This window comes from Marmota marmota, unplaced genomic scaffold (assembly GCF_001458135.2).
Source record: "Marmota marmota marmota unplaced genomic scaffold, marMar, whole genome shotgun sequence".
NCBI lineage: Eukaryota > Metazoa > Chordata > Mammalia > Rodentia > Sciuridae > Marmota > Marmota marmota.
The window spans coordinates 29,773,883-29,795,725 of NW_026000005.1; the positions used below are offsets into that span (position 1 = coordinate 29,773,883).

General features: G+C 34.2%; 1 long non-coding RNA gene across 1 annotated transcript in view; it reads right to left on the reverse strand.

The window, feature by feature from the left end:
• Positions 1-4,506: 4,506 nt before the first annotated feature.
• Positions 4,507-21,843, reverse strand: part of LOC125618339 — a 28,553-nt gene continuing 11,216 nt past the window's right edge. The window contains exon 2 of the long non-coding RNA XR_007349631.1: positions 4,507-15,613. This is a non-coding gene — a long non-coding RNA (uncharacterized LOC125618339). The remainder of the gene's footprint in view (positions 15,614-21,843) is intronic.

Genomic DNA, 21,843 nt, shown 5'->3' on the forward strand with positions numbered 1-21,843 from the left:
GGGTTTTCTTTGGTATATTTCTGAGATTCTTACTAAATAAGTAGGACACAGTGCTGTTTGTATTTGAACCCTCAGTTCTCATTAAAATTGTTACCCTGGAATGAACCTTCTTTATTTACTTTTTCTTGATGTTATCATTCAAAGTACCTAGAATTCATGGACCACTTTCATATATAATGCAATCGTGCAATTGGAAAATGTTTCCAATTGTATAGTATCTCTGAAAAGCTCTGTGGTTATTAAAAATCATTTCATAGTTTTGTGCTGATTTCCTCAGTCCGGTATTGTGTTATTTCTTCAATAACTGTCTATTGTTTCAGTGGCTTATCATTTTCCCTGAGAAATTTCTGAGATTGGAAATGCTAATATCATTTTCCTATTCTTTGAGAGAAAATGACAATCCAGTTAATATTTCTTTTTTTCTTGATATAGTTTTATATATTGTTATAGTCATTTCTACTTTGAATGAATATTTAAGAACTATTTTAATTTTAAGGTAACAGTGTAAAATATAGAAAATCTCTGTTTTATATTTTAAATCTTAATGTGAAGGCATCAATATATTTGAAAAGCAAAAGACTCAGCATATTTATTGGATTTTATTTAATAAGCTTCAAATTAATTATCAATCAAATGTACTATTAGATTAAAACTTTTAATAAAACTGCCTGTTTTAATCTGAGGCTGGGCACAGTGGTGCACACCTGTAATCCGGTGGTTCAGAAGGCTGAGACAGGAGGGTTGTAAGTTTAAAGCCAGCCTCAGCAACTTAGCAAGGCCCTAAACAATTTAGTGAGACCCTGTCTCAAAATAAACTATAAAAGAAAGGATTGTGGGTGTGGTTCAGTGGTTAAGCACCCAGAATTCAATCCCTGGTACAAAACAAACAAAAAAACCCTATCTATTTGAGGCCATTCACAAACAGAACATATTATAATTTAAATGAGACATTAAAAAAAAACCCTCTTAAGGGCTAGCCATATATATTATACTACTTTTTATATCCTCAACATTGTCTAGCATTGTATTTTATACATGGTAGGAGCTTTACAAAATATGTTCGGCTAATTTTACATGATAAGATCCAATAGCTATGTCAAAGATTTTAGGTACAACTGTGTTACACAGTATGATTATGTGGATGTTCTTGAATAAATACAGATAGAAAAATTACACAAAAGCAACCCTGATATTCTAAGAAATGACACAAAAATGAAAATGGACCATGGGTATTACTGAAAGAGAATGATTTAATGGAAAATCTCTATGATGTTATACCCTGAGAAAGCAAAACTTGAGCCATATCAACCCCAATAAGAAATGACAAACCTTGAAAAGCTATTTATAAATTTTCTTTAAAGCAGTACGCTTTTCAGATAAGCAAAATTGTTTTACATTGTTACCAGCTTCTATAAATGCCAGTTCAATTTCAGAATCCATTGTTTAATTGTGATCATATCAAAGAAGAATCCTTTCTAGAGAGCAAAAGTACTAAAAAATGAAAAGATTATGTTAATAAAACAAATGTATCTTGTTGCCATGGTAACTTGGAAACTAAAATATTCAGGAAAAAAGTCTTTTTTCCTCTATTCCATTGTTTTGTCAGGAGCTGGTTAGTTGATTACCAGCTCATGGAACCAAACTCCTTTAAAATGGTGTCATTTAAAGACAGAATATCAGACTTCCTTGGAACAATAAGAGTTTATTCCCAAGCTTCAGAAAATAAATCATGGAGATGAAGGATTCCAGAGGGCACTCATAACTATTGGTAGACATGAAGAAGCTTCATAGACACTGATTTAATTTTAAAATTCCTACATAAGTTATTATTGTATGACAAAACATGTTATGCACTTTAAATGCAAAATATGAAGACATTTTTAGGAAAAAACAGGAAATAACACAGTTGGAACTTTGGTTGCAAGTCCAAGGACCAGAATGCATTTTTTTGTCATCTATTTTAGGACAGAAGTTTGAAGACTTCCCTGAGTCATAAAGTAACATCACCCATCTCATTTGTAAATCATAAACATACAGTTTTCCCTTTTACCATTAATGCTATCTTAACTCGTTTTCTATCATTCGTGGAGATCTTGAGTCCTTTCAACAGAGCATTGACCTCAGAGCTAGAAGAATCTCTTTATTATTCCAAAGAACAACTTTTAAAAAATCTTCAAAAAATTTTTTTCTATAGAAGGATAGTTACAAGCATATTAGAAATCACTATTGACTCTGAAAAACTAACAAATAAATAAATTTGAAAAAGCATCTCCTTTTGAAACTAACAAATTTTCCCCTTCTAACCAATTAATTTTTTTTTTAATTTTTTAAATAATAAGAAAAACATGTTAGCTCATTTTCAAAGAACACCATGACTTCAATTTTTAACAAACACAGTTAACCTCAAAGTACAATTCTTTAAAAGGGCATTTTGTTCCTGATAAGAACTTTCCCAGCAGGCTATCCACTGCCATGTTTAGAGATTTGCATAATAGCACAACTAAACACCTGACTCATCTCTGCATGTAGAAATTAATAACAAAGATCTTTCTCCTTTCTAGGTGTCCATTGCCATAGTTACCTCACAAGTTCTGAAAATATGCTTTAATAAAGGAAGTCAGGTAGAAATTCATCATTGACTGGAAAATAAGTTTTCATGATGAAGTCAGGCTTTTGTTTCTGGGTCATAGTGAAACAGACAGTATTCTGATTTGAGTAGAACTGATTGCCTTTGGTTGGCAATGCAACTCTTAGCCTTTTATACAATATGTTGGCTTCTGAGTGTGCAGCGATGGTTACTTTACACATCTGCCCCTTCAAGCTTTGGAATGATGAACCCTGACAACAAATATTTTTGTGGGTGTGGAGGAAATAACAAATCAGGGGGCTGATCTCATGGGAATAAGTAACTGGTTGGGAGATTGTAGTAATAGACCATTCCCACGCTAGGTCAGCAAATTCATGAAGGACTTGAGAATATTTATGTAAAGATGAGAGGGGCTCAAGCTGTGGACATTTTTCTTTATGAAGAAAATAATTAGAAACAGGAGGAGCAAAATTCAATGTCATCAATAAGGAGACTTCAGACAAGAATCCATAATAGGACTAGCTTTATATGTTTTATGAAAGGAATGAATTAGTAAAATCTCAGGTCTGTCAAGTGTGCAAAGAGATAGGAATTCTCATGCATGTCTGGCAGAAATGCAAAATGATGCAAACATTCTGTCAAATAATTTTATGATATGGGTTATCAAGAACTTTAAAATATTTAAATTGTTTAATAATTACACTTAGGAGAATCTTTCACAAGGAAATAACCAGAAATTTGTATGAAGAATTATACATAGAAATGCTTATTTCATTTTGATCCACCAAAATCATTAATGACAGTGAAAATTTTGAAGTATGTCCACTTGGGATTTTACAACTATATAAAGAATAAAATATCCAAATTACCCAAAATTAATTTTACTGAGAATTACACTATTTAGTGAAAATAATGAATGTGTATTACATAATTATGCAACATATTTTGTAATATTGCTGAAAGTCTATCTAGAAATATTATCATTTTACATCAAGATGGATTCTAGGTCTTATAAGACCTAGAATAAGACCTATAGAAGTTTCTTGCACATTTCCTAACAGATGTCTTAAAATTCACTGGACATTAATTATGCAATATTTTCTGTTCACACAATTAAAGAATATCATTATAACACTGTTGCTAGAAGAGATATGTTAAAGGTTAATGATACATTTTTCATTCAAAGTACTTGTAAATTGTGACCCTAGACTTCTTGTTTAGGGATCCTTCCCTCTCTATGAAATCTCTAATTTAGCTTAGGCTGGTCCCTGAGATTCAGGTCTGTTAAGATTCCCTAGAAAAACTCTGTCCCAGAAGGTCTAACATAATTAAGCTTAAGGAAAGCCCGAGGATGAGATCCTGATAACCCCTATAGTAGCTAAAGCAATAGGTCTTCGGCAGTTGCCCCTATCCTCATCTATTCCTTCTTAGCCCCCAACAGGAGTGAACAATAAAGTTCAGGCTCAGACCTCAACACATAATGAGGCCAATGGCTACCATTTGTTTGAGTGTTCCATCTAAATATGGAACCTATCTTCACTTTTCAGAATCCTGAAACTGCTACTGATGACTCATTACAATCAAAGAATCAGTGTGGTCAACTAAGTAGAATGAGTCACCTCTAATTGTGCCAGATCTTCAATCTATGCTTTAATAAATGATGGCTGTTTTATGCCTGTCTGTAATTTCCCACTTTCGTATAATGAGCATATGATATGAAAAAAAGTTCTTAGTATTTGCAGAAAAAAAGAAAAGTTGAAAGAAGTTGCCACTTCCAAGATAAATTAATGACTTAGGGAAAGTCTTAATACTTGGAAATTTTCCTCAAACATTTATTTTATATCCCATATGTTCTAGGCTTCTAAGGACAGAAGACATACACACACACACACACACACAAATATATATGTGTGTGTATGTGTGTGTGTGTGATTATATGTATATATAATCACACATGTGTGCCCATATGTATACAATTCTCACTTCTAATCAGCTTATAATCTCATAAAGAAGAGATATAACAAATTAGTGCCATAGAGTGTTTATAGGAGCTTGGATTAACAATATGCATAAGTTACAGAAGAGAATTAAAAAAATGGATTGGTAATTGGTTGAAGGGGAGCAAGAACAGCTTCATATTGCAGGTAAGACTTAAGCGGTTCCTAATAAATCAGAAAGCTTGCTCCACCATGGGGGCAAAAATCTGGGGGAGTTGAGACAAAAAGAAAATCCTTGACACAGACAAGAAACTCTTGTTTAGATGTTTGATAAGTGGGTTCTCAAAACCTGCACACTGGGGTTTGGGGCAGAAGCTACTCTCAAGGGGAGTGAGAGAAAGGAACATTCTGAAGTGTCTTGCCTACCACACTAGGGAGCTGGGGCCTTACCATATAGGCAGTTTATAAAGGGTGTGAGCCTGAAATATTGGGAAACCAATTCCACTACCATTGTATGAATTTGGGAAGAGGCTACAGTATAGAAAATCTAAGGGGAAAAGTTTCTCAAATACAGAATGAAGGGAAGGTTCATAATTAATACTAAATTTTTCACTTGCATGTCTGGATGGATTGTGTAACAGTCTGTTGAGTAAGAAAATGTGAATTCCAATAGATTCTGTTAGCGATTAGAAGAGACATTAAAAGGTAAGAAAGGGAGGTCAATGACCTCAATTTAGACACATTAATGTGAATGCCTGAGAACTACTAGATATCTCATTTTTGGCTTACAGATGACTAGGTTCAGGCCCACTCTGTAAAGACATCTGTTTCTCTACTACTGTGCTTGGGCAACAATGAACATAATCCAGTATGGCAGAGCAAAGAACATTGAGAAGGATACTGGTCACCACACTCAGCTGCCTCCACTGTGCATGCTTTTCCCTTTCAATTGGTGGATGGTGCAATGTCCAGAGAAAAGAACTAGATAGCTAAGGTGCAGCAGTGTGTGGATATCTGGGTCTTTTGAGGCAATGACTGTTTACTACACAGTATGAAAAATGTTTTAATATTTCTACTGCTATATAGCCACATCTGTGAGAAACATAATAATTTGAAGCCTTGTTCTTGGTATCTATTTTGTGGTTTTGTTATGACTTTATTTCACTCGTAATTACTTAGGCAAAATTACTAAGAGGAAAAGAAACTTAATAAGGGAGAAATAATACTTTTCCACACTGTGATCAGAGTATACAGAAGGATTATTCTATCTCTTCAAGATGTTACAGAGTCAAGTCCTTCTGGGAAACTGAGGCAGCTTGAAGACACCCCCCCCCCGGTTTCCAATCCCAATTTTTGCGATCAAGTCAGAATGATTTCAGATATGTTATTTGGAGTAATGGGAATGAGTTTATTGAAGGGATAAGAAGAAGGAAAGGGTCACACTCAAAGAAGAGAGTGGGTCCTCTCAGAGTGATAGTGTACCTCTACAGTTTTAATAGGGATCCTAGAAAAGTGTCCAGAGAGTTTCACCCTGGTCTCCTTTTTGACTTTTGACTGAGAGCAGACTTTCCAGTCCCCACTGCTATGACAATTCTGCATCATTTTGGCCCATGCTGACCAGTTCTAATTGGATTCTTAACCAAAAATTCTTATAGATTTTATGGTTAGAAGGAATTATCCTTATTTCCCTGAGTTTCAGGATCTGGTCTGTGAAAAGGGTCACAAAAAGTCTCCCCCTTCAAGGTAACTTGGGTTCCTCTTATCAACATTATTTTGGGCCTACAATTCTCCTGCAGATAATAGGTAGTTTGTTAAGAAACTATTCTGTCCACTTAAGCCACGCAGGGGTACAGGTAAATTGTTTCCTGGAAAAGAAAGCACGTGAGGGTCAGCACAGTGGGCCCATTTTATAGAATTATTTCCTTAACCTCGTGTTCCCAGCATTCACTCTGTCTGTCAACAGATTTTGCAGTAGAAACAAGACCTAGTAGCACTGAAGCAACAACAGTAAGAGCACCCTCGAGTGACAAGGGTGGCCAGCTCTGATCCTTGATTGTTCTCCACTTAGGTTGGGACTGCTCAGGTACCAACTCATACAAAAGGAATTTGCTCCTTCAACACAGCTAACTCTTGCATCACTGGATTGATTACTAGCTAGTGGGGAGCAACCATTTCCTCAGTGAACTCCTTAAAGAAAAGCATTCTAAAGTGATACTCCTATGCTAAAATAAAAGTTATCCATTATGAGTAGGAAAACAACAAATTAATTGGAATGTCTCTGCTTTACCCATTTAAACTGTGGAACTTTGTCCACAGTTCTATAACTTATTTATGAAAACATTAATAAGAATAAATGCATGTCATACTGGGAGCCAATAAACTAGTTCCAGATACAAATGCATACTTTCTAATCATAAAAATAAGACTGAATATCTTTATCTGTGACCTAGGGACAAGGTTGCTAATGAGATATCTTACAGTTCTTGAATATGTTGAATTAATCCTGTGGCTATTATGGACTCCCACTTTCCTATCTGAAAATAAGTTTTTTAATATATTTTTTTCTTAATAGTTTCTTGCATCTTTTCCAAATTAAACATTCTGAAATGTTACAAAGTGGAGACTATTTTTTATGTGTAAGAGTTGAGGGCTAAACAGCATTTTTTTTTTCTTTTTAAAATTTGCATCCCTACCCCCAATGGTGCCAGGCTTCTGTAAAGCATAGGAAAACTTTGCCTAAATGAAGAGAACTTTGTCTCTGACATTTACACTATTTTCTAGCTAACAAATTTTTATAAATTACAAAAAAGCAAATCTTTGTGCTCACATAAATTACTTAAAAATCTAAGATGTGTATTATAGAGACATATGCAAGCTATTTTTACTTTTGAAATCCAGAAAATTAATTGCCAATCCCACTAAGGTAAATAATGATACAAAATAGAGGAGGTGGATTTTATTTTTGATGTCTGTTCTGTTGATAATCACAGAGAAATGTGAGCTGACGGCTCCCTTTTATATTCAGGAGCCTTTCAAATCCTTCTTTATCTAATATTTTTCCATGAGCTCCTTCCTTTGTCACCACTTCATTTCTTCATTTTTGCCTCATCTTGTATAAGTCTAATTATTTCTCCTCACCTATCATATCACGAATGTACCTACTTTTATTCTCTATAATTACTCATATTTAGGTTTCTCTTTGATTTCTCTTATGCCATGATAATGATTATGGGTGAAGGGCATGGGGTCTGGTATGAAGTTAGCTAACTCTGGGTGCCTCAGCTTTCCAAATCTATAAAATGGGGATAAAAATTCTCCCTAACTCATGGGACCAATATATAAAGATTAAATACAATATTCCATAGAAAGTCTTATACTCTGTTAAAGTTCAATAAATATTAGCTAGTTGTTATTCTAAAAGGGAAGTAAGATCATTTTATTGAGGTTTGCATTAAATTTGTATCCCCTTGAAAACACTATTACATGAAGGAATTGAGGGGTTTAGTTTACTATATGACTTGACAATCTGTATAAATTCAGAGAGAATTTTCAAATGTATCTTTTGTTTGAGGTAATTAATATTTTAATATAAACTTCAAATGACAAAAATTATTGACTGAATTTTAGTTGCTTTTGTAAGGTTTACATTCTTGTTAATATATAAGTGGAGTGTTCAACATGGTTTCTTTCAGTCTTAGTTAATTGACTTAATTTGTTATTGATTTGCCCTTGGAAATTCACATATCCCCTAAAAGATTAATATTCATTCATCCGACTTCTTCAAGAGAATATTTTGTTTCCCTCCCTCATTTCCCTTAACTGTCTGTACGGTGTTGAGCTAAAATAGTTTTGTTTTTGTTTTTTGTTTTGTTTGGAGGCGGGGTCTTGTAAAATTGATGAGGCTGGCCTTGAACTTGCAATCCTCCTGCCTCATCTGTTAAATTGCTGGGATTATAGACACCTGTCACCACACCTAGCATAAGCTAAATTTGTTTGAATGAACCAAGTTACCTCAGTGGCTCTATCTAAACATCTTAGTGGTAAAATGATGCTAAGTTCTGTGGAAAAATGCTGTATATTCTAGATCAGTGGAGCACAGAAAAGCATACCTATTATATGAGTACAAGTTTAGAAGCAGCTTTAATAAAGGGATAATTTTTCTTTATTGCATAAAGAGGCCACATTTACTTTACTTATTTTAATCTTACTATTATTATTATTAGCAATGGATTTGGCAGTCTGTGGATTGAGATCTCTCAAACCATGAGAGCCAAATAAACTTCACATCTACATTGTTTCCATCAGGTATTTTGGTCACAATGGCAAAAGCACTGACTAATACAACAAGTATCTAGCATTGTTTTGGTGGGTTACACACATTGCCACATTCTTTTAAAACAAGGTTAGATCTCATCATAGGAAACTTAAATGGAAGGCAAGAGTTAGCCATTAACCTCGTGATGAAGAGAAATGAGAAAGCTTGGATAATCAGCTGTAGAAAAGGGACCTAGAGACCATGTTCGTTCAGCATAGAAATCACAAAAGTACCATGCAATAGCGCTTCAAGAAGAATGTGAGAGATTTAAAATTTAGTCAAAATTAAACCTCAGAAGTAAGATTATTTCTGGTAGAAAGAAACTTTGGAAGAAGGCATCAATTTCTATTTAATGCAAAATACTTTTCTTCTTTCACTGGAAGATTAAAATACGTGAAGTAAATGTGGTTTATCTTTAAATTGGCCATACTCTCCCCTGTCTTCTTTATCATATCTATGATGGGCACAAGAGAAGATTCTTTGAATTAAAGAAGGGTCAATTCAGTTTCTTATTTGAAATTCCCTCCTTGCATATCATAATAGCTAAACTTAGGTAAATTTAAAGAAGTTCAATAGATAGGCAAATTATTTAAAAAGAAATAAAAGACTGTGCATAGAAAGAAACCAATGTTCAAAATCAGGCAGGCATTGAAAGATGGCATCTGAGAAGGAATCTTGTCCAATTAAAATCCACATCTTTTTTCCTCAATTAATTTTAACTGCTTCTAATAGCACCACTATCCATATTTGTAATTCAGAATATCAAATACTCAAACACGTTGATTGGCAACATCCAGTTAATACAGACAATTGGCTGTGGATTTTGCTTTTCTCTTTAAAGTTGTAGATCAAGTTGATGTGGCTCATGGCAGGCACTCACTAGAGCCCTCCCCCACTGCTTGCACTGCCATGGGTGGCCACTTTCCATCTCAGAGCAGATGGTGATGGAAGTCACACCACTGTTACTACAGTGTGACTCCAGAAGAGTTTCTGAATAATGTTTCAAACTTTCTAGGAAATTAAACCTGCAAAGTTGTTCATATTCCAAATTTCAGAAGAATAAGACTGAAGGAATATATTCTCAGTAATCTATATAGAAAAAGCTCACTGAGTCTGGAACATATAATATGACAGGTGAAAGTGAATTAGAACAGAGTTAAAGAACAGGAGAGGAGAGGCAACAAGAGGCACTGATGAGAATATTTTTACTAGCATTTCTTACTTGTATGATATGAAGACAAATAGAAATCCCATATGTTTTCATATTTATCAGTTATTTTCCAAATTTGGGTTTTGCCGAACTAGAAACATAAGACATTCTTATTTAAGAAAGCTGTCCCACCACTTTAGCACCGAAAAAAGTTGACTTGTGCCATACCAGTCTCTCCAGGTAAATGGAAATAAAAATGCTTTTCTTTAGCCTTAGTCTATTAGCCATACCTCTTCCATCTGAGTAGGGCTGCTCTAGTGCTTTGCTGGCTCTGTTCCATGTACTCTTCTACTAATCTGAGTAACTTTCCAAGTGGATCATGTTTAGAAAAGGGAAGGGGAAAATGTGAGGTTAGCTTTAGAAATTTTATTTGGAAAGGTAGGCAATAATCTTCAGTAAGAAACTTGTTAGTGAATTCCATTCCAAGAATTCGAAAGGTATTAATTTTGGTGTTGTTGCATAGTGCTTGCTTGTTGATCCAGGTTTTATTAAAAGGTAATGTTTTCAACAGTAGAGGGTAATTCCACTGAATTTGTAAGCTATGGAATGGATTTATGTTTTTAAAGGAATGAAAAAGGTGGAGATGGAGGAGGAGAAGGAGGGAGAAGGAGAGAGGGGAGGGGAAAGGAAGAAACCACAGACCATATATGGACCCAAAGCCTAGGATATTTACTATAAGTATCTTTACCAACTAGATGTGTCTTGCCAACTATTGGCCTAGAAAGATAGAAAAAAGTGTGAAAATTTCTGGTACATCTGAGAAAGGCAAAAGGATAAGAAACAACACTGGACATTATAATGCATGGCTTTAATTAAAAGGAAATTGCCATGTAAGCAACAATTACAGAAAACCTGGGAGGAAAGGAGTACTGTTTTACTCAGTTGTCAGTATACTATACCAGTAGTGATGTCCACACACATAAGTGGTGATATTCTTGTGTGCCAACTGAACAAAACATTAGGAAATTATAATAAAAATAATGGAAAAATAAACAATAGCTGTACTCCAAAATATTAAAGATTGGAAGTTTTATATTACTTGAAATTTTTTCAAGAGTTCAATCTTGAATATTAAAATGAGAACTTACCTACATAAAACTGTACATAGGATAAAAGTTTTCCCCTTTATCTTTCTCAAATAGAAGAGATGGCAATGGTAACAGTTTTTAGTTTATATATCCACCCACATCTTATTTTATGCATTAATTTATAAATGAAATGTTTAATATTCATATTATTTAAGATAATATGAATTTATATTATTTAGCATAGTAAAATATAATTATTTAGCAGAAATATTATCTGATATTCATTTATATATATATTTAACATATACATGTTTTAAATATATAATCTTTGCTATTTGTTTATTAACACAAATGGAAATATACTATGTAGATTTTCCTGTGCTGTTCTTTTTCTTATTGTGTATATCATGTGATTCCAAGGTCTTACTGATCTTCCAGTCACTTTCAAAGGCCTGCTTGCATGAGTTTCTCATTATTCTTACACACTTTTCCTAAAAGTTTTTATGTCCTTAAAGAATTAGATGATCATAATCCTTGAATTATCTTAAAGTTTCATTTTGGAAAGGAAAAATTGGCAAATATGAGTTATCTGTTTAAATATAGATATGAGTATTGATTGGCAAAGAGCCAGAATTACTCAAATAAATATGTAATATTCTCACTCAGAAAATGGTGTATACTCCCTGTCACTGGAAACATTTAAATATGAACCAGAAAAACTGTTCTTGTTTGTTTGTCTTACAGTCTTTTCAGAGTAACTTAAAGCATTCAATGAATGAGAAGCCTGGATTACTTTTAGAAAATTACCAACCTAAAGATTCTTTGCAATAAAAAAAACAAATTGCTAAGGCATTTTTTACAATGCATGAGTTTGCATTTTAAAAAATCATCCACATATAACAACAACAACAACAAAAGTGGGTAAAAAGACATGGAACAAAATCTTTGGTCAATTATGCACTAAAAACTAAACTTGACAAAATGCAGTAAATCTGACCACATATCATTATGTTCGTGATTTGAAAAAATATAAAGTTCTCAATTATGTTATTTTTAATTATTCCACATAAAATAAATTAGATATCAATAGTGGATTCCCATAACTATTGTTCCAACATGACTAATTATTTGTCATTATTAGAATGTAATTACAGGATTATTTGTAACAATTTATTCTTATCTCCCCTCAGCAAATAATCCCTTCAGTTTTAAATCCTTCCCAGAGTTGAAAACTCACCCTTGCTATCAGTTGCTACCATATAAACAATTATTTTTGCTTAATTGTTTTTTAAGTAATAAGTGTACTGATGGGGTGGGTAACGTAGGCTGAGCCTTACACCTTTCCTCATAGCATTGAAACAGAATTCATACATATGATTATGCCTTGATTTTATTAAAAAAAATACTTGAGAAGTGGGTGCTCCACACTCATAAATGCCAGGATCAACTCAAGAGAAAGCAGATTTTATCTTTTCCCCCCTCTTATAAATGTATTACAATTCTTAAATGAGGAACAATGTTCTCTTCAGGAATCCTTTTAGATATTAACTCTGCAAATTGTCCACACAAAATTACATAAGCTCTACATCCTCTTAAAGGGCATCATTACATTTTGGCCTCTGATGATAATCATCGTGTTTCAAAATGGCCAGTGGCAAACTATCTCTTTGACATTTATTATATTACCCTTAGTGGTCTCTTTATCATAGTCATAAGGGATGCAGCTTTGTAACAGTAGTAATATTAATTGCTACCATTATCTTGCCTCTCCTGTTATATTTTGGGTCAAATGATTGGTATAAGTTGAAATGAGCAGTCAGGGATGAAAAGGACAAAGAAGTAGGAGGAAAATACATGACTAGACTGAGCCCCGCTGCATACTGAGAGGTAATTTACACAAATAGGCTAGACGAAAACAGATGGGAAGAGGGAGAGTGGGAGAGGGTTGACTAATGACACCTGACTGCCAAATGACCCTGTGGGTTTGAACGCTGGCAGGACACCTAAAACTGTGCCAGCAGCCACTTGGAACTGCCTGGTTCTCACTCACATTTCATTTAACAGGCTAACCTTGGTCCTTCTATTGTTACCATCACCAGGGAAATTTACACCATATCTAATCATGATCCAGAAAATACACATTCCAACTGGGCTCTCTTCTTTTAGAGGCTATGTGTGACTGAACAATTCAAGTGTTTATTGTTATAGCCTTTTCTTCCAACAGGGAAAATTTGATATGTCTGATTTTTTCAAGGCCCTCTTTTGCAGCACCTTTTGTGGTTTAATAAGAACTATGATAGGGAAAAAGAAATCACTTATTCTGAGAATATAACCATATTATTAAATACTTTGTTCATAGTGAAATATGTTTGATCAGGACAGGTAAATCATTCTTAAAACTATATATAGTAAACGGCTATATGTTTCCTAATCTCTTTCTTACTTTTAAATTTTAATCTCTTTTCAAGTACCAAATTAATGGACGTATGTTATGTTCTGGGCTTGAAATAAAAAATCTTACATGGCAATATTGATTATATTACCAAATAGTAAAACAAGAAAATAACTTGGCATCCCTGAGTTTCAGTTTTACAGTCTTTAAAATGGGAATTCTATAGTGCTACTATGAAGAGCATGATGAAAAAAAAAATGTGTGTGCATGCATGTATGTGGGCATAGAAAGGGTAAAATATGGATTCCTAAAACCATATGGATTTGTCTAGAGTTTATCTTTAGTGAAAGTGCAGAAGTTCACAGCAAATCAAAAATTAATAAGAACTTTGAAATCTTTCTAGATTTGCTAAGAAGTCTTAAAATGCTGATAGCAATTATGTCATTGCATGCATTGAAAAGGCTATACATATTCTTGAAGGTGCATTTCCCTTATATATTTCCTGTTTAAGGAAGGCCAAGATTGTATTAAAAAACCAAAGAGAGAACAGTCTGAGATCTGGACTATACTTAATGTTTCTAAATCATATGGTGTTAAATGGTCATAACTATTGTCATTTGAGAAGTTATTCTCCTCACTCATCCTTTTCCTGCCCTGGAACCCCGGAGAAGAGATTAAAAGGTACACCAAGAGAAAATGAACTGCATTTAGAATTTGAAAATGTTGAAGCTGAAAGGCAATTCCTAGGAACCAATTTGTTCAAACTAGTAATAAAATTATTGCTCCCACCTAACACCTCACTCATTTCCCCATCAGAATCCAAAATGGACTCTAAATTCAGTATAATTAATTCTGTCAAAACTGATGGACAGACGTCATTGTGCATGAAAACTAACAAACTATAAATTGTAAAAGGTGAGATAGCCCTTGAACCAGTGAACATGGCATACGCTGGCCACTAGATGAGGTGGATCTTCAGACAAGCAGAGGTCACTTGGAGGACAAAACTTGGAAAAGCCTCGTTCTCTGGGTCTGGGATGGAGAGATGACTGAGGGAATGGCTGGGTAGCGGAAAGATGGGAGGAACCAAAGCCACACAAAATGAGAGTCCAGAAGAAAAGGAAGAGGGTACATGATCAATGAAGATAAAAGTAGAATTAGTGAAATGGAGAAAGAAGCAGAAGAGAACGAAACTGGTTAACAGAATAAAAAAAGAAGCAAGTCATCTAAAGAATGGGAGTAAGAAGTCAAGAAGTAAATAGCTGAGGTATATGTTCGCATCATAGCTTTGCATGCACCTCACTCTGGGTTCTTAGGACCCAAATGGGTTTGTAAATGGCCTGTGAGTTTGGTGAGAGTGCTTTGGCTCACAGTGCAACAGAACATCAATTCCTGCCCCTCTGTCCACTCTCCCGCCAACCCACGGGTAAGGCAAGAACACCAAGACAAGGTTAACACTCAGGACAAATAAATTTTCTTCATTTCTTGGTGGAAACATTAATTCCATTAAATTCTGAAGCTAGAATGCTGTCAAATATATACATAAAGTAAGAGTAAAATGAGTTTTAGCTTTTTAAAATATGATCCTGGAAATTAATACAAAATTTAAAATTAAGAAGATATCGATTCTACCCAGGGTCTATACCCAATTTTGTTTACCAAGAGCTTGATAGTCTTAGAGGCTTCAACACTTCTTTGCTTTCCCATGGTAGAGACATTATATAATTGTCCATTTGCTATAATGTCTTTTGATGAAGTTTATAAACAATAACAAATAAAATACAAAATTTATGTAAGATTGCCTAGCTCTATTTGTAAATTTCTTTTAATTTACAAAGAAATTTCTCAAAATTGTTAGAAAGTTTGCCTTTTAAAATATATTTATGAAGAAAAGTATCTTAAAACCATGTAATCTGGCAATAAAAGAACTAATACAAGGGACAAGATAACTTGGAAAGCATTTCTCAGGAGTATAAAATGTTTAATTGTCTACTTTCTTAGAGCAGTCTCCTCATTTCTATCTTTAAGAAAAAAAATATTTTTCTTCAAAAGGAAAGTTTTAGACCTCGAGGTGCCTTTATGTTACTATAATTTCTATTCAGGAGAGAGAGAGAGAGAGAGAGAGAGAGAGAGAGAGAGAGAGACTGAGATTAGAGATAGTATGTTTCCTTAAAGTATATTCTGTATATTGTGATATTAAGATAATATAGTTTTCAAATACAGCAGAAAAGTCCACTCAACATTAAAAATACTTCAATGAATTCTAAAATCTAAAACTTGTACCACCAATATACAGGCTAAATTGAGTAAAAAGCTTTAACAAAGGTAGGTAACAAAAGCAGAAAATTAAGATGGATATTCATTCCATATTTTGTCAATGTGTAATAAATTATAATACAAAGACAACTTTTGTGGAAATTTACCTAATTTGCTTTTTCTCCAGTCATTTTCAAATATCACTTTCAAAATCTTTAAAAATCTAGCCCCTTCCTGATTGTCACAAAACTTCAGGAATTATGGATAAAAAAACCCTCCTGTTGCCTTAGAATATAATTCATCTGAATTCATTTTAAGGACTAAGTGACTCTATACACTAAGTGACTCTTCATTAGTCTGTGCTGTCATTGCTATATTAACCATGCTTCTCTGACCTTTCCATTGTAAAAGTTATCTTCCCTAAGAAAGAAGATTAAGAGGAGACTTCTACTATTATTGTTGTATTCCTTTTGTTATGGCTTAACAAATTCAATGAACAGTGAAATAATTCTTTCTTATTCTGAAAACTTTTATTTTCAAAGTTCTTTCCCTCGCTGATTGGATTTTATCATTCAGCATGTTAGCCTCTATGATAATGTTGTTTTCAAGTTTTTCCAGTCTTCATCATTTTCTGTGTTCTTGTGAACATTCTTCATTTATCCATAGGTCACACAAAATGCCTAGTAAGTTCCAGACCAGTAAATCTTGGTGATAATTGCTAATGCCAAGTTTGTTGCCTTGTTTAAAAAATTCAAGTTAATGTCACTCATTATCCATTTATAAGTATTTACGATAAAGACACCTGCATCCATAAATGTTGTCCTCAACTTACGTGTCTGCCTATCTATCTGCACACATACACATCATGAAATCACTATGCACTATTTTGATCACCTGCTCTACAGTAAATCCTGTGCTGCCTGGTAGAAACGCAAACACGAAGAATCACAATCCAGTAAGAACGAGCAACTTGTACAAATAATTACAATGCAATGGAATATATTAAACAGATGTTTTAAATCCTATGAAATCATCGAGTCAAGGGTAAACATCTGATGGGTACAAAAAAGGTGCTGTATAACATTTAAGATGATGATGACATTTAAACTGAGTTTTGAATCCTGAGTAGGGTCAATAGAGAACGATGTTTGTTTGTTTTTCTAAAAGATATTAAGCAGGGCTGGGTTGTGGCTTAGTGGTAGAGTGCTTGCCTCACATATGTGAGGCACTGGGTTTGATTCTCAGCACCTCATATAAATAAACGAATAAAACAAAGATCCATCAACAACTAAAAAATTGTTTTTTAAAAAGACATTGGGCAAATTTATTATGATTATTTTAAAAAATATGTAAATAGTGTAAATATTGGCTTTGTATTATTATTCATTACACATTGAGGGAGGTGTTAATTTTCTGTTTCTTTGTAATTATGTATGTTTTAGTTAGTTTTGGTCACTGTGTCCAAAATACCTGAAAAGAACAACTTAGAGGAGGAAAAGTTTAGTTGGGGATAATGTTTTCAGAGTTTCAGTTCATGGTTGGCCAACTCCATATCTCTGGACTCAAAGTGAGGAAGCACATTGTAGAAGAACAGTTCAGTGGAAGAAAGCTACTCAGCTCATGGCAGAATCAGGAAGTGGGGTGGAAGGGGTTGCAAGGAAAACCAACCCTTCTAGGGCATGCCTCTAGTGTCCCACCTCCTTCAGCTACCTGTCTACAATTACCATTCAGTCTGCTCATTCAAACTAAGGTGGACTGATTAGGATAGACCTCTTACAATCCAAACTTTTCACTTCTGAACATTCTTGCATAGCACAGAAACTTTGGGAGGAGGGCAGGCACCTCATATCCAAACCATATCATGTCTAAGAAAATGTTATCACTGGATAATCCTGGGCATGGGCAAGGTTCAATATGCTATTTCTCTGTTTCTTTAAAACCTCTTTGATCAAATACAGAAATTTCCACTCAAATATACTTTTCCTGGCTTTCAACAGATGAATGCTATTTCCTCACCAGGACACCAGAGCTTTGATAAATCATGAAGTTAAAAAAAAAATCAAATTCTGCACTCAATCTCTCTATATGGCTAGTTATTCACATTGAAATCCATCATTCTGTTCAGAATAAAACAGGAAAAAAATCAAGTTGTTTTGTTTGTATCTATAAAACATGCCTTAAATTCCTATAAGTGACTTTCAAGTACTACAGATACAGCTCTGTTATTTTAACAGTATTTATTTGTTTTACCACAGTTGTAGTTAAGTTTGGTTGGTTTGACTGTCTTCTCTTATGAATAGAAAGAGAGTCCACCCCTGAATTTTCTTGTCAGGTCATGTAGTTATCTTTCTTTCCTTAGTAGAGGTTAAAGAATACCAGAGTTCGACCTCGGGTAGAAAGTCTTTGTAATATTTCGTCGGAATCTTTTCATTTCCCCATGGCACAGAAAATGTTCTTCATAGGCCTTTTACCAGTGGGATAATTTTGGTGCTTATAGATTTTGCAATTTTCTCAGATGAATATTTTCTTCTTTTTTCTATATATTAGTATTTTTTAATTGTTAAATATATCATTTTCATCTGTATTCTCCTTGTGAAGTTCATCCATTTCTCACTGTGTATAGGCATCATTAAACTCTTAACTATGCCTCAGGCACTTGGCTAAAATTGAGTTTTTTTTCACACACATTGACTTACACATGTAAGTTTTTTATACACATGAATTATTTTAAAACTCACAACTCAACCAGGTAAGTACTTACATTATTTCCATTTATTTATCATTTCCATTACAAATGAGGAGCCTGAGATTTAGAATGATTTACTGGAATAAAACCAAATACATATTCCATGGTGGAGGTAGGATCCACATTTTTTATATTGGTATTGATCCCATTACATAAATTCTTCAAAATTTTCTGGGTTTCTTCTTAGATTATTACTTTCATTCCTCCTTGGAACTCTTCATCCTCTTTAATAAACTGTAATATAGGAAAGTATTCCTCAAGTCCTTTACTTTCGCCTAGGGAAGGGAGACCTGCTTACATTTATAGCACACATAATTGGTGAGTGCCTTAGGCAAAATGACAAACATAGCACATGGCCTGCAGGTTGCTGGAATGGTTTCCGTAGTGCCAGACTGCTCCAGCATTAGAATGAAGCAGTCTTTGTTGTTCCCCAGGGACATTTTTTTCTCTAAAATAGTCCAGAAAAAACTATGACTGTGGACTCCTGGTTGTGACACTGCAGATTGGAAGAGGAGGCAGAAGTCTCTTCTTAGATTCTCACTTCAATCCAAACTTTTCAGTCCCCTATTCTTTCCCTGTTGGTCTGACTGTATCCCATGTAACTGTGATTCATACAATCTGTTAAGGCTTGTTTCTAGTCTATCATACTGTGTGCTACCTACACTTCTCAATAATAAATATGCTATGTGAACCCAAATCAGAAATATCAGGTGAATTAGCCCTGAATTGGGTTGGGGGAGAAAGAGAAGGAAGAGAGAAGATAGAGAACCAGGGATACCTAAAGACAGAGATATATAGAGAAGGAAAGATAAAAGCATCTTTAAGGACATAGTTTAACAAGAAGACAAAGTCAGGAATTATAATAACAAGAAAAGACCAAAAAAAAAAAAAAACCATTTGTTAGAGCCCTTTATGTTGGAAGTCTGCTAAATTCTGGGAATTTGAGATGAGCTAGCATATTTGCCATTAATTTTAGTTATAATAATTTGAAAAGCACTTGACTAAAAACTAATCACTCATCCATCACCAAAAATAATAGAGGATCCACTTTTCGTCCTGAGCTTAAAGTCCCTTCATTCTAACTTTGTTGAGATCATCATGAGTATCTCATGCAGACTGTTAAGGAGTCCCCTCAGGGATCTTCCTGACTCCTGGTACAATAATCAGGTGTTTACAGTTCAATCTACTAGCAGGAAAAATAATAAATAAAAGATTTAAATGCCCCCATCTCTTGGACAACTCTCTTCTGACATCTGGACATATCAGGAAACATTATTTATGACTAACACTCGTAATCTGCTTTCATAATTTCAATTTATGAAGCATTTGGCTTTTAGACCTAGCAATGATGTACATGTAAGTTCACTGTGCGTCAACCAGTGTAAGGACTCATAATTCTTGCACACCTATTTCTTTGTTATCATGCTGGGTTCATGCTAAGATTCCTCTAATAAAATATCATCCCCTACATTTACATATTGGTGAAAAAGGAGGCATGTGAAATATTGTCCTGAAAATTTGTGTTTTATTCCAGCCACTTTGGGAAACTAGAAATATTGCTTGACAGCTGTGACAAGGAATGAATAGGTAGTAAAACTTCTTCTGCCTAGCTTCTTTGAATGTCCCATTATATTTCTAATACAAATTCTCCTTTATGTAAACAATAATGCATCTTCAAGTGCTTAGAATTATTAATGACCAGAATGCCCCAGAAGTGATCTCCTTTGAATCCTAATATCACATTTCTTCAAGGATACAAAGTATAGTTAAGTTTACCAATTTATCTGGCCAGAGTAGAGGTCTCTAGATTCATTCAATCCCAGTAGGGAAGAGCACACCCAAGGCAGTGTTTTTTCAAATAACTCTTTAAAGTGGTAAAACTCACTTTAAATAACTCTTCAAAGTGGTAAAAAAGTAAGCAGCAGGATATGGTGATCCCTATTTCTTCTTCCCATGTTATAGGTACTTTGAGGATAGAAAAACTGAGAACTTCCAACACAGCAATTTCCGTAGACAAGAAATTCAATTATTACATTGCAATGGGGTTTGGTTTGCTGATAAAATTCCCGATTCTACTAGTCCACCCCAATGTTTTCACTTTATAAATTGTTTATCATCTTCTCCTATGCTCACCAGAAGGGAAAACAGAATGCAAGAATCAGAAAAACAAAATCAGGGCTCTATCTCTGATGGTAGCAACATCAGTAGCTTGGAGAATACTTTTTTTCTGTGGGTTGCATTTTTGGTCTTTATTATCATTCTCCCTTGCCTACAATCCAATTTCATTTAGATCCATATGGTGCCAATTTCTTGAAAGCTTATTGTAGTAATATTAAAAATCTCAATCTAAATATCAAATTAGTCCCAGATCATAGGAAATAAATCTATGTGGGTTCACAAAATTTCCCCTTCAGGCCTTAAGATTCAGTTATTTGTTTCTTTGTTTCTTATGAGGAATAAATTGTTTTTAATGTTGCATTTTATAAAGGACTTAGAATGTGTGGGTGTCCCCCAAAGTACTTGACTTTTGTGGTATTTTAAAAAAACAATCATAACTTGGAAAAATTTCAATATCTGAGTGATGATAATAAAAATTGCTTTGGGCTGAAATTCTGTGTTCTGTATCACACTCCACAGAAAAGTCACGGCCAAGTAATAAACCTGGAAAATATGGATTTATAATGGAAATGTTGACAGACTGTAGCAGGTGCTGCTGTAATATCTTGAATTTGATTTAAAAGAAGTTTTCAATAATGCTTTCTAAGCCAGTCTTTGGGGGAATTCAAGTTTAAAAAGAAGGGCTTTCCACTATCTCTACCTCAATGATTGATGAAAACATGAGGAATTTGTGACCAGATACCTTAGGACACCTATAAATAAGATTATGTGTATCTCTAACAGGAGATCAAACATGAAGAAGCTTCTGTTCTTAAAGAAGCCACCCAGTAAAAGTTCCTCTTTGATGTAATGATAGTCCACAATCATCATACGAATCATACTGGTATATTCTCAAGTGAGGGTAGGAATGAGTACTAAATATAAATAATAAAGTACTTAGACCTACCCTCATTTTAGAGGGTACTAAATACTCAGTCATGTTTAACAGAAAATTTTCATAAAATAACAAAAACAAGGGTAGCTATGACTCAGTAATTCTAGAAGTGACCAGGTCCCTTATTGCTTTTCTTCTCTCTTTCTCTCTGTTTTTATCTATCTATCTATCTATCTATCTATCTATCTATCTATCTATCTGCCTATCTAGTTATTTATTTTTTGAGATGGGGTCTTCCTACGTTGCCCAGGCTGACCTCCAACTCCTTGACTCAAGTGATCCTTGCACCTCAGCCTCCAAAGGAGCAGGGACTATACAGA